The sequence below is a fragment of the Oryza sativa genome, chromosome 11 (assembly GCF_034140825.1).
Source record: "Oryza sativa Japonica Group chromosome 11, ASM3414082v1".
NCBI classification, from domain to species: Eukaryota; Viridiplantae; Streptophyta; class Magnoliopsida; order Poales; family Poaceae; genus Oryza; species Oryza sativa.
The window spans coordinates 15528269-15542545 of record NC_089045.1 but is presented as its reverse complement, the minus strand read 5'-3'; the positions used below and the strand labels follow the sequence as shown (position 1 = coordinate 15542545).

At 41.9% G+C, this 14277-nt stretch overlaps 1 long non-coding RNA gene across 1 annotated transcript; it reads left to right on the top strand.

Annotated features, from left to right (window-relative positions):
• Window positions 1-13090: 13090 nt before the first annotated feature.
• On the top strand, window positions 13091-13934 carry LOC107279292 (uncharacterized). The gene is made up of 2 exons (XR_001541175.3): window positions 13091-13639; window positions 13731-13934. It is a non-coding gene; the product is annotated as an uncharacterized lncRNA (long non-coding RNA).
• Window positions 13935-14277: the final 343 nt, after the last annotated feature.

Below are 14277 nucleotides of genomic sequence, written 5' to 3'. Positions count from 1 at the left end.
GTAGAAGACCGGTAAACTTGATTTTTAGATTAATTTTCGGAATTATTTTCTCCTCTAACTTTGTAACTACATAATTCAATGTGTGGACCAAATTAATTAGTGCTGATTTTACTGGAGGTAAATGATTACACCTAGATTCCATTTTATTTGGTTGCACTCAAAAATAATGGGTGGACTGCTCACAAAAAATAAACAAAGATGGGCTATTAGAAAGCTAGATTGAATTTTTAGGAGGCTTAAACAGAGAAGGAAAATTCTAGAAAAATTACATTTATTCATGATAACTAATCTAGTATTTGAATAAATTATTTTCCATGTTCACTTATGTGCAGTTAAATGTACTTTTGGATGAAATATGGTTTTAGCCGATTAAAATTTAATTTGATTTCTTTTAGTTGTCTGCTTCGACCGATTAATTTGAGATATCAACTTGAGTGTTAACACGTTACCAAATTACGGAGGATAAGTTTGTGCTAATCATTGTCCACATTAATTTTTCCATGATTTTATCTTGCACAAAATATTTTAGAGAATTAAGTTGACCTTTATTTGTATATGTGTTCCCACTTCATAATTGCATCTAATATTATTATAGGGATTACATTAAACTTCTTTTAGACTGAGAAGATGATATTTGAGTTTAATATTAAGTCCACATGTTATCACCCAAGATTAACAGATTAACTATAGGTTTGTTTAGTGAAGTAATTCTTTTAGATTATGCTCATGGGACCTATTATGGAATGCAAGACCAAAACTCCAAATGCACAAAGAACTCGAGCCTAGGCATGCATTATGTACATGTATGCTTGATGACATTTCTAGTCTAATGTTGGGAATGAAAAGATTTTATTTTGTTCTCAAATTTTAATCATGCAATGGATTAAGTTGGTCATCACCTAAATTAAAACGGAAATTTTTGGCTCTCAAAATTTGGAGAAGTTAACCTCTAACTAGTTTGACAAGAAATTTTAAGTCCTAAAATTTCGGGTATGTTACACAAATATGATTATCGATAAAATGAAAGATTGCCCATGCTGAGTGAGATACAGATTTTGTATTGCGCTTTTGACTTTTGATGTTGGTAGTTGTAGATGTAGGGATTCAGTTGATAGTTAGCCATAGAACTCGAACTTGCCATATACCACGTGGGATAGCCGTGTGCAGTGCAATCATGCGTTGCAATTTGTCAGTCACAATCACTGGGATGCATATGTGTGGAATAACTTGAAGAAAAGACAGATTCAAGGAGGTTACATAGCCTAGATTTGATTTATAAGGACAATCTCCAGAGAATAGCATTGCTTGGGATAAGTAATGGTCAATTTCGCTTAACTGAAAGAATAGTATTGTTTTAGCTGCATGATTTTTTTTGAAAAGGGCGTCTAATTATTAAGGACAAACAAAGAAGATTACCTTTTTGCCTTCTGTACTACAAGGTTTCGACAGAGAAAATGTGTTTTCTTCCAGCACACTAACATGATCAGCCAATGATGCTATGAGATTTAGATGAGTCCTCAAGTCAGCTTTCATTTCTGCATGTTGTTCCTGGATGCCAGTCAGTTTTTTCTGCAGTTACCTTTTTGCCAATTATTTCTATTGGATTATGTATAGTTTATGTGACAGTATTTGTTACCCGAGAGCCCAGTCAGGGGTTATTTTCTCGATAGTGGCAGGGCTCTTGTAGATCAACTAGAGGGGAACGCGCGCTTTGCGGGCTGCACCATTGGTGCCATTAGAGAGAATCAGTGATTACATAAGTTCTGGTAGGTAGCTAAAACAATGTTCTTTGTAAGTTCAGTGAAGGACATGTATAAGTATAACGATATGTTGTATGCAAATTGTGGACAGTAAGTACATAACAAAACCTGCCATTTGTTTGATTACAGGATAGGCAGTACATGGTAGCTTTATAGCAGTAGCATTGCAACAGTTCTGCTAGATGAGCACATACAACTACATTACAGATGGCTAAATTCTAATGTGGTTTGGATGCTTTTGCATTAATTGCCCTTTCCCCCATGAATTCAGAGGATTGCATTACTGCTTTACTGCAAGGGCCTTCTTGTTGATGTGCAAACGGAAGGCACACATTTTTTTTTACTACGATGAATTGCTTCCACTTATGCATAGTTACTCGAGAAGTGCTGCAAAAATACAATTTTTGTGTCAATACTGGGAGTCAACAATCTTGTGGCATTGAACTACTCAACAATATTAGTCCTCTCCTAATTTTCTTTTCCTGAATGTGAATAAAATAAGTTAATGGAGTTATTTTTGTGGCATATGTTAAATTGTAAGGATGAATGCAGTAGTGGTGTAATATGTGAATTAACCTAAGGAGCACCAGCAGGTACTATACCAATTTTAGACCAATATAAGGAAATCAATCAAACATCTCAATGACAGGGAAACACAAAAAGGTTTTCAAAACCGAAGTAATGATTTATCCATACTAAAAACACAACAAACATGTAAGCAACCTAAATTGTTCTCTTAGTAATTTTCTCATAATCATGAAAGTGAACCAAATAATTTATTCAAGAACATATTTATCCAGCAAATAAAGTTGAAATGGACAGGATTGTAAATGTCAATCTATCAAGTTAAACTATTGGTTTTGGGTTGTGCATCTTTTACATAGATTATAGGTATGCGATTTTAATACTTAATACATTGCAAGCACAACATTTTTGTGAGCAGATACTATCAGTATGTTTAAAGGAATATCATGAAAGTTCAAGCTAGTCAAATACATAATTTGGTTACAAGGGCAACACTCAACGTCAACTGAAGCTTTATGGTAGCACGACATGTTGGTTACCTATTGTTGACCACCTGAAATGATGATGAGCAGAAACAAACCAACTCTGCTTCCACCAATTCCTACACCTATAAAAAAAGTAAATTACTTATGAAAAGATCACATCATTTAGTATGTGTCCAAATTGTCCAGCACACTATCGCACAGCCTATAGCTTAACAATATGTCACTTACTTAAAAAGCAAGCTGCCCTGCTGAAAGCTCAGAATGAGAAATGGCACTCAGCAGCAGCACCAATAGAATGTTAAAAAGAGTTAATATATAAGCAAAGGCCTAATCAAAGTGCAAAATTAGCCCATTTGGAAATGGGCTGAACAAATAACTTGTACTATATAAAATAAATATGTAGTTTGTTCGAAAGGGGAAAAAATTGTCTTGCAAGCAACTGTGCCACTGTCCTAGCCATCATATAAACTACATCATACTATGTTTTCAACTTAATTTGTAGAAAAGCAGGGACAGGTAAGCAAAGCTTTTGCTTTAAAGTCGCAATGGACAGATTGATTAATTGTATACTTGTTTCACCAGAGAGAACCAGTAGCTAATAATAGAGGTTATATCTTAAAAACTTCATATAGCTAGCTTGTCTTAAAAATAATTACATAGTATTTTACAAACTTTTGAATGATATTTTCAATTTTACCTTGAATTAAGGGAGGTAGAGGTAAAAAATAGTACTAAATAGTTGGTGGAAAACATATACTCCAGATGAAGGGCTATATTAAATCTTTTGAAGATTGCTTTTGTTCCCTTTCCTCCAGGCTGCTTTTTGTCCTAATAAGATGCAATACAACAAACATGTGGAGTGCAGTGTAAGTGATAGGGAAATGATTCATTGGCAAGAGAAGGGAGAAGAGTGCATAACTGTATATCGTTTGCCATCAGCTATGTCCAAATATGCCAGATTGGGGCGATCCATCCCTGCAGCTCTTCAAGCGAAGAACCATAAAATTAGTTTAACAGTGGGCCTATAAAACGTAATCTGGTAGTTTTCTTCTGTCAGGCTAGCAACACATTTTATGATAAATAGACTCTACAACCCCAGAAATAAACACTCCATATATTAACGGGCATATTTAAGAAAAAAGAACATTGGAAAATCCATTTGTTGTTTTAAATTTCCTGATGTCTATTAATATGGGTTTTCATCCTTTGATGAACAAAAGCACATTAGTCCATCATGGATTTAGAGCCAAACCACTTCCAAGAACATTTTAGGTGGGCATATTTGCAATTGAATGAACACACAAACCCTATAGTGTTTTGTTCTTATGTATTTACAAATACAATTTTGGTCAAATTTATACAATGAAGCAAGCATAAGAAAGCAACAAGAGGCAAGCACATGCACCTTGTCAATTGTGGAGGCCTTCTTGGAGTTGAAGGTGGACGTGCAAGTGTGGAGGCAAAGTGGAAGGACAGCTTGAAGCCAACCGCTGGTCCACGATTTTCTGGAAGTACCGCTGCGGTGGATGGAGGCATCCTTGCTCTGCCCTGAACTCCCTCTCCTTTTTTACTCTTCCATAGCTATTAGCTGCTGCGAAGGAAGCAATTCCATAAACACATAGCTGCTACCAATGAAAATATTGTTCAGCAAAGGATGAAAACAGATAGACTACTTAGGAATTTATTGAACAGTTTCAAATATCACACCATATGATGAGCTAACAAAATAGTAATAATCAATCATCACTAGGTTTAGCAAAAAGAAATTTAGCTGCGAACTTCTGTTCCAATTATTTTTCTATATTTTCATGCAAATTTAGAAGGAATTGTATTAATTGCACCAAAAATAGTCAATGATCTGAAATCAGGAAAGATCTACACATATACAAAGCAAACCTGAAGACATTTTTTTATCAAGAGTGCAGCATCATTTTTTTCTAGATGGAAGGGTCGGATTAAATTTAAAACGGAAGTGCAGTATCACACAGCTGGAAGAGTGACAAGCATGATTAGTGCCGCGCCAACATCGAGAATCAGATTTAACAAATACTTTCCACCAAACATACGCAGCTCGACCACTCGCTGGTTGGCCCTGCATACACCTCTGCTGTTGTACTATTAAATGAACTCGCCATCCATTCCTAGGACCAGAGTGGGTAGCCATACAGCCATGTTGACCACGAGTTAAAACATTTAGATCAAACTGACAGGTGACATTTAGGAGCTAATGCATCTAAGAACTACTTTAGTTCTAACTTAATTGGTAAAAAATTTAATCACTCACCATATTATCTGAACATAAAAAATTGACACAAAACACTAAAACCAGAACTTCAGTCCTATATTTCAACTGTATTATCAGCATTGAATGAATAAAATGTAGTATGTACACTGCTAGTAAATGGATAAGAGGAGCACTTTTTAGTGGCTCCTGGTTGTTCTAATGGAATATAGCTTATAGTTCTCAGTAATGGAAATAAAAAATTCTGAGTAATTGAAAATCCAAGCAAATTTAACACTTGAACCACGTCAAGGAAAGAAAAGGATACAGAAACAGATATATACCTATGCAAGATCCCCAAAGCACTTTTTGTAACTTTGCATGATTAATCTATTGACAAATGCAATGCAGGACTTTATTCACTATCACATTAGTAAGATAAAGGAATAAATTGAATCACTACTGGTCGTGAATTGGAAGCCCAGCCTGGGCATAGTAATACATATTCGAGAACAAAAGATGCACAATAAATTTGAAGTTTTCAAATTTGAATTGAATGACATCTCAGCAAATGTACTACATCCACTACATAGTAGTCTAGCAGTAATTTTCCTCAAAAGTAAGGTACACATCATTGAATAAAAATTGCTTCCTGAATTTAGAGAAAGATTTCATGAACAAATGAAGGTAATAGACAACATGGCTTGGTTACAATGTGATCTAGGCATACTACAAACAATAAACAGAGAGCTCTAGACTTTGTGTTGGCCTACGGTATCTGCAGTAGCTAGCTTCAAGTTCTTTTCAACAGAATTATCCTGGTAAAATGGTTGTACAGATAATATAGTTACTCCCTCCATCCCATAATATAACGCATGGTTAAAGTTGACACGGTCTCCAAAACTAATCTTTAGCTTATAATTTCTCATATACTATAAGGTTTGTAGCCACAAAATTATAACCATATGAAAGTAAATGTAAATCTCAATCTAATGATATAATTTTTAACAAATAAAATACATTTCATATTATACTAAATGGTGGTCAAATGTTTTAAAGTTTAAATCTTGAAATGCGCGCGCGCCTTATATTATGGGATGGAGGGAGTACCATTTTGTATGGAGCCTAACTCTTATATAATTCAACATAATGAAAAAACTAAAATTAAATGAAATCACCATGCAACTTTGAGAACTTAATCAATAATGCATACTTGTACACTATGTTCGTCAAGCATTTCATTGAGTATATGATATACACAAGCATGTGTAGAACATGAGTGTCCGGTTAACTTACCTTCTATTTCAAAGAGTTCTACACAAGCGATTGTAACCAAGATCGAGATCAAACCATCTTGCCTGTAAGACTGTAAAGAAAATAAAAGCTTTTGAACAAAAAGGAGAAGAAAGATGTATTACCTATCATTCTAACAAGGGTCGTCCGGGTGGGTGCACGGCACTTAATGGCGCCTTGGATGCGCTCTGCGAGCCGAGGCGCTGAGCTGCCGTGAGGAAGAGGGTTTGCAGCCTATGCCCTTCAGCCCCGTAGGCCTGTGTCCTCTCGTCCCTTCATGAATTCACCGGCTGCTCAGCTCAGCTCATGGAGCATGGGCACATAATGTCTCTCTCTCGGATCATCGTCTTCAAAACCTGTGTTCGCTACAGGACGATGGGATTGGGAACATGCAGCGCAGGGAAGAAGTACTCTATTAACGCGGGATTATGTAAGTACTAGTTATTTTTTTAAAAAAAATAGATCAATATGATTTTTTTAAACAACTTTCATATATAAACTTTTTTAAAAAAAACACACCGTTTAACAGTTTCAAAAGTGTACGCGTGGAAAACAATTTTTCATGGCGTTACCCTGTAATTTTCACTAGGACCCATACGCGAAAACTGCCAGCAAAAACATATCTAGGGGTGGGAGGCCATGGACCACCAGCGAAAACCGATTTTTGCTGGCGACCACGCTAAGATGTCCGCCATAAATAAAAAACTCTATTTTTTCGAGCGGACCTCTTAAGTGTCCGCCAGCGATCGCTGGTGGTAGGTAATAAAGACCGCTAAAAAATTTTTTGAGGCGAATAAAATCCACCGCGCGCCCACCGCCTAGTCCATCCTCGTCCTTATCCCTTCTCGCAGTCTCTCTTCCTCTCTCCCTTCTCGCGGTCTTTCTCCGCCTCTCTCCCTTCTCCGTCTCTCCTCCCTCCCTTCTCCACCGCCGCTAGCTCGTCGCCACCCCACCAACGCCGGCTGCCGTCGCCTCAGCTCCACCGCCGCATATCGATAACCGCTAGCGAAGATCGATATTTCCCTGGCCTTTTCTTTGTGGCGGCTGCAATTTCCGCTAGGAAAAACCTAAAATAGCCGCCACAAAAGATGATTTTCGTAGCAGTGGAGTGTTGGGAACTTGCTCTTGCAAACACACGGAGTTTCTATAAGAAATTGATCTGTGTTGTATATATATATTTTTAAAGTGGCCAGGGGTTTGTAGTTTAGTTTCGATTATCCCCAAGGATAAAGATAAATTAGCGACAATGAATCTAAATCAACATCCCAGCGCCATTTGTCACTAAAAAACTATGAGGAAATGGTTTAATTAGAATAAAAATCCTTGGCCAAGAAATAAATCTAATAGTATTGCCACACTCAGGAAAAATTATAAATCTAATAGTGAAAAGCAAGGCCTCACATGGAAATTACACCGCCAGACAGGCCGAACACTACTACACAGAAGGTTTTCTCGTGCGGTCGAACGGATTTTCGCGTGCGGAGCTTCGGCCCGTCTCGAGCAGTTCGTCTATAAAAATCGTTATTTGTGCGTGCGGGCGGCGCAACTGCACGGAAAAATAAAAAATCAAAATAAAATCGAAAAAACGAAACCCTAACCCTAGCCGTTGCCGCCTTCCCGTCATCGTCGCCGTCGTCTTCCCGTAGTTGCCGTCGCCTTCTTGTTGTCATCGCTGTTGTCGGAGGGCTGCCGCCCCCATCACGCCGCCGGATCCGCGCGGGGGGTGGCCGCCGCCGCCGGATCCACGCAGGGGGCGGCCGCCGCCGCCTTCGCGACGCCAGATCCGCGCAAGGCCTCCGCCGCCGGATCCGCGCGGGGGGCGGCTGCCATCGCCTACGCCCGCCGCACGCCGTCGTCGCCTTCGCCGCGGGCTGCCGCCGTCGCCGTCGACGCAGGCCGCCGCCCTCGCCTACACCCGCCGCCATCACCGTCATCGTCGCCTTCGCCGCGGGCAGCCGCCGTCGCCGTCGCCACAGGCCGCCGCCCTACATCCGTCACGTGAGGAGAGGAGAGAGGAGTGAGGAGAGGATTGGAAGGGCACGCATGAGGAGAGGATAGGAGAAAGAGCACTGAGAGAATAAAGGAGAGGAATGGGACCGAGGCGTGGAAAAAGGAAAATTTTGAAGTGGGTAGGAGGGAAAGAAGGGATGATTATTTTTCCGTGCAGCTCTCTTAATAGGCCCGCACGGAAAAATTGGTTTATTTTTCTGTGTGGTTCATTTAGGAGGACCACACGGGAAAATCGATTTTCCCGTGCGGGTGATAGCCCGACACCCGGTCCCCTATTTTTCCGTGCGGTTCCACTTACGAACCGCATGGAAACAAAAGGGGACGGCGTCCAGAAAAATCAATCCTCTAGTAATGGAAGAGCCGCCCATTTGCACATGTGATTTTCGTAAAAGAAGAGCATGTGGAAATCAATTTCATAGGTGGTTTTCATAACCGAGAAAAAAAAAGATACATCTTACGAAGGGGTCTAATAACAAATTAACAAATTAAATCCGGTTTCCTCATGCCTAAAAGAGCAACTGTTAGCCTCTGAGCTATGATGCGAAGGGGTCTAATTACGGAGGGGTCTAATAACAAATTAACAATTTAATTTCATATATTGATTTAGTTTGTAGCATCATAGTTATTAGACCGTAAATGATAGTAAATTAAATCAACAAATTAAATCCGGTTTCCTCATGCCCAAAAGAGCAACTGCGAGCCTCTGAGCTCTGCGGTCCCCTCCCCAATCTTCCCCATTCTTCCCCAATCCGGTTTCCATTGGTCATCACCATCCGCGCGATTCGCACAGGCTTGGAGCTCGCCGGCCGCGCTACCGAGTCCGGCCTCCAACGAGGAAGGGATGAAGCCAGAGGACGGGAGGAAGAGAAGTGCGACGGCAGTGGCGAGGAAATGTCGTCCGTCGGTCCCAAAGCGAGGAGGACGACCACGCCGAGCGTGGGAGGAGAGGAGAGTCGGGATCACCGCCGTATCGCCGCCGTCGTCGAGTTGTCGTCATCGACGCCCACCAGATCTGCGCTGCTGTCGTCGATTCGGTCGGTCCGGCACCGCCGCCTCTGCCGTCTCAGCCTCCTCGACCGCCGCCGCTCCGGATCCAGGCCGTCGCGTTGGCCTCCTCATCCACCGCCGCTCAAGATCCACGCCGTCACCATGGTCTCCTCGACATCCGGGCGGCGCTGGTGTTCGTCGTCGAGGTGGGGGAGAGACCGGCAGCAGTGGAGTTCGTCGCCGATGTGGGGAGAGGCCGGAGGCGGCGGCGGCGCCGGTGGAGCTCGCCGAGGTTGGGTGGGTGGGGAAAGTGGAGAGGGGTTGTGCTTGTGCGATTGTGTGGGGGTGCCTGGGTAGCAAGGTAGGGTTGAGATTTTGTATATTTTCTCCACCGTAAAGTGTTAACTGTAAAATTTATACTTGTTTATAAATTGAAAAAAGTATTAGGGCTGAAATCAAAAGTGATAGGGGCTGAAACGAAAAATCGAAGGCACCCATGAGACCATTTGCAATGTGGGGAACCAAAATTTGGATACGGTGCTTTTTAGCCTATGTGGCATTTTAGGGCCCATTTGATTTGGAGGAAAAACATAGAAATTGTAGAGAATTTCAATCCTATAGTAAAATTTCCTATGAAGCCCTTTGAAACAAAGGATTGAATTCTATCCAATCCTTTAAAATTCCTATGGAATGGACAATTCTATAAAGATTTTGGAGGAAATTTAGCAAGAGCTTCAACCTCTTGCTAACTTTCCTTTGAGTCTATCTCTCTCATCCAATTCCTGTGTTTTTCCTGTGATTCAATCAAACGGTCATTTCTGTGTTTTTCCTGCGTTTTACAATCCTCTATTTTACACTTACATTCCTATCAAAATCCTGCGTTTTTTCTATTCCTATATTTTCTCAATCCTGCGATTTAAAGGGGCCTTAGTTTCCTCGAGTGGGTAGCTTGCATTGCTACTACCCTTATTGCGCTCCAGAACCCATACCGGACTGCTCCAGTGAACCGGTGCCAGCGTTGTTCTCTCTGCAGGCGGCTGCAGCGACGTCTTCGTCCTTGCTGTCCCAGCCAGAGCTACACCGCGCTAGCCTCTGCCCGTCACCATGGCGCTGTTTACTTCACGAAAAAGAAATTTTTTAGATATCACGTTTGACCGAATGTCAGAAGATGTTTTTTTTTATACGAATGAAAAAACTAATTCTATAACTCGTCTGGAAATGACGAGAAGACGAATCTTTTGAGCCTAATTAATCCGTCATTAGCACATGTAAATTACTATAGCATTTATGGTTAATTATAGACTAATTAGTCTCAAAAGATACATGAAACGAAGAAGAACGGCAACAACTTCTCCTGTGCCTCGAGTCCTCGACAATTGCAGTCACCGGCCAGACCCCAGTGGATAGCCGCGGTGGTGATACTCCGGTCTGATTTACAATCTTGCTATGGGCTGTCTACGACGCATCGGGAAGCTCCTGATCACTCTAAACCTGGCCGGAGGAGGAAGACACAGCGGGCTGAATCCAATCGTTAACACGTGAATGAATGGCCGAGGAATTTCCGATGACGTGGCCCATGGAAGGTCAAGAGATGCCCGACTCCAAGGTCAGGTTTTGTCTTATAGAGATAGTGGCCCCCATCAATGGATCAACACGTTATCAGTCACTTGCTTTCCGCTGAGCGTACATAACAGAATAGAGCACGAAGGCCTAACGCAAATCGCAAGGGTAAGAACGGACCTCTCGCCAACAACCATTATTGGTACACTACACGTCATCGCCGTGGCCTCTACTTCCGAAGCAAAATTGCCCCTCCCTCTCTCATTTTTAGGGGTGGACAAAAAAAACCAAACCGAAAAACCGAACCGAACTAATTGGGACCGAGACCGAAAAATTCGGTCACAAATTCGGTCATCAATTGTAACTAACCGAATTTTATATGGTCTTTTCGGTCATTTAGTTCGGTTAACCGAAATAACTGAACTGACCGAATCACTGTGAAAGCCCAACACCAGCCAATAGCCCATTAGCTAGAAAACCCTAACCTTCCTTCCCACACCACACGATCCTTCCCACTTCCCAGTCCCCACATGCGCCGCCTCTTTCTCGATCTTTCTCCTCCTCCTCCCCGCCTCTTCTCCGCTTTCTCCTCCTCGCACGCGCCTCTCCGCCTTCTTCTCGCGCCGCGCCACCGCCTACCTCGCACCGCGCCTCTCCGCAGAACTTGCGCCGTGCCACCTTCTCCTCCTCGCGCTGTGTCGCCACCCTCTCCCCACACGTCTGCGCGCTCGCGACCTCCTCCTCGCGCTGTGTCGCCGCCCTCTCCCCACACGTCTGCGCGCCCACGACCTGAGGCCTCGATGATGGAAGGCTGATGGGAGACGCGAGATGGATGGGATCTGGAGTTCTGGACCGTGGAGTGGTTGAGATCGACGGGATCAATGGCTAGATGGATTTTCTTGATTTGATTTTTTTTCCATGAATCATGCTCTACTTGCTACTTGCTGGTGGCATCATCATATTTTAGTCCTTCTTCCCAATTGCTTTTTCATCGATCTTGTGCAGAGTATTCTTTTTTGGGAATTGCTACACAGCTGCCGGCTGAAAAAATTTGTTTTATCAGCTGAATTAGAGAGCGTTCGATTTTTCTTTTTTTTTGCCTGGTTTTTTTCATCTGGTTTTTTACGGACGATGGAAGCACCTCTTATTTTTTAAGTAGTATACATATATATATATAGATATATATATATATATATATATATATATATATATATATATATATATATTATTCATTGTGTTAAGCTAACAATTAGGTGAAGAGATGTCCTATAAGATTGATCAATATAAAAGCAAATAATCGTTCCATATCTCTACATTAAATGAGAGTTGAAGGTCATGAAGATCTAGAATAGCAAGGTACTGTTAGTGATCAAAAGCTAATTTTCTTTGGTTTTTATTTAATGGGTTTCGCTACAATTGTTTTTGCCATGCTACTCTGGTGTGCACATTTCTCGGTAAGTTAGTTCTTACTAAGAAATGACCCATAGACCGGTTTTCTACCTTGGAAGTGGAATTCGAGGGTCGCTACAAAATCTATGAAATTGGAGACTGATAAAATAAGCTAGACAAACCAATAGATCTATACAAACGTGATGAAAATAACAAATATATCTAAAACAACTGTACGGTTAGAGAAATATGAACTTAGCCAGAATATCGGACTCAACCGAGAAGGTCCTAACTAAGCCGATAGGACCCTAAATTGTGATACAGTTAAAGATAGAAATACTATATCAGATAGGCAACACTTGAGTCAACTTGAATAGAATATCAGACTTAACTGAGGAAGTTCTAGCCACGCCGATACAAGCGAAGTTGACAGAACTTACTTCCTCGCTAGAGATTGAACTTAACCAATGCAGTCCTACTCGAAACTAAGAACTCGCAGGGATAAAAGGTGGCGATACGCTGAAAGTAATTGTATTGATCGATCTATGAAGATAGATTACACAGATCCTGGGTGTACATATTTATACCCTTGGGTTGATACTAGTCCCGACCGAACAAGATACAAGTTTCCTAAAGATAAAAGAGAAAAGATATTAGTCCCGATGAATAAAAGTTAAATAAAAGTTACTAAATCCTGTCTTATCCTATAATACTATACAAGTGATCCCCACTTAGTGTAGTTATTAGGATTTTGCTGAGTTCTAGTGAAGCCACGTCACTCTTTAATCCCAACCGTTCGATCGCGCTGCAAACGGTCCGATCCGTTCTATCCTACCCTAACCGCTCTGCCTTCCTTCTCCACCGAGCGTAGATTCTCCGCCGCCGCCGCCGGGCATACTCCTCTCCCCACGCGCGTGACTCCTCCCTTCCCCACCAGCCCGCGCTCGCTTCCTCCCACATCGCGCGCACCAGGCGTGGGCCCGGCGCCGACTGCTCTCGCTTCCTTCCCCAATAGCGCGCGTGCGTCAGGCGCGGGTCCTCCCCCGGTCGCTCCTCCAACCCCCTCCTTCCCGGTGCTTCTCCTCCACCCCCGCGCTTCTCCTCCACCTTGCCTCCGGTGCTTCTCCTCCGCCTCCCCCCCCGGCGCTGCCCAATTTGCCCCACCCCCTGCGCACAGACGTTGCCGCTCCGCCTCCCCCTCCCCGGCGATTCTTTATGCATGCCGTCTTGATGGCTCACATTAACGCAGTTACTCCCAGTGTCCGTTACGCGAAATCATCATCATCATTCACTTATTATAATGTGCCTTCGATCCACAAAAGCTCATGTCATTCGTCGTTCTCTACCATCCTTGTTTCATCCGAGCTTTCACTTCTACAAGGTTGTGTGTTCTCCTACGGGATCCATAGGTACGACTCAAAATGCTTCCAGTTATTTCATTGTTAGGGTGTTGTATTCTTCTTCGCCTCCTTTTCATCTCTTTGTTTTTTATATGTACAGAACGGTATTTCGTGATGCGTCACCCACAGCCTTCCTCTAGAGTGTATTTTGCAGCTCCTGTCGATTTTCGATCTGCAGAGATAATCCCAATATGTAGCACTTCCAGCCTTTTTTTACTGTTAAGTTTATATTCAGTTCAAGCAATTCCCATTGTGTGAATTCAGTTCAAGCAATTCCCATTGTGTGAATATACTTCAGTTGTTATATTTGGTCTTCATTATTGAATCCCGGGCTTCTCAGAACATGAACATAGACTCAATTGATCATCCAGTAACTCTTAATAAAGCCATTGGAAAAACAAGACTTTTTACTGTAGGAATGAATACTGATTCATCTTCTAATTCTAAGTTCCCTATCAGCTAGGTACTTAAAAGGAGTTTCTCAATTGATGATGCTATGCCAAATCCTATGCTGCCATTTGAAAAGGAATATCATCTGAACATGCTATTTATTATTGGCTCAATATTCCAACTGAGTTAATTTAGGGGCAATTTCGTTTCTAACCCTACTTCGATGTCTAATATTGATTTTACCCCTACTTTTAGGG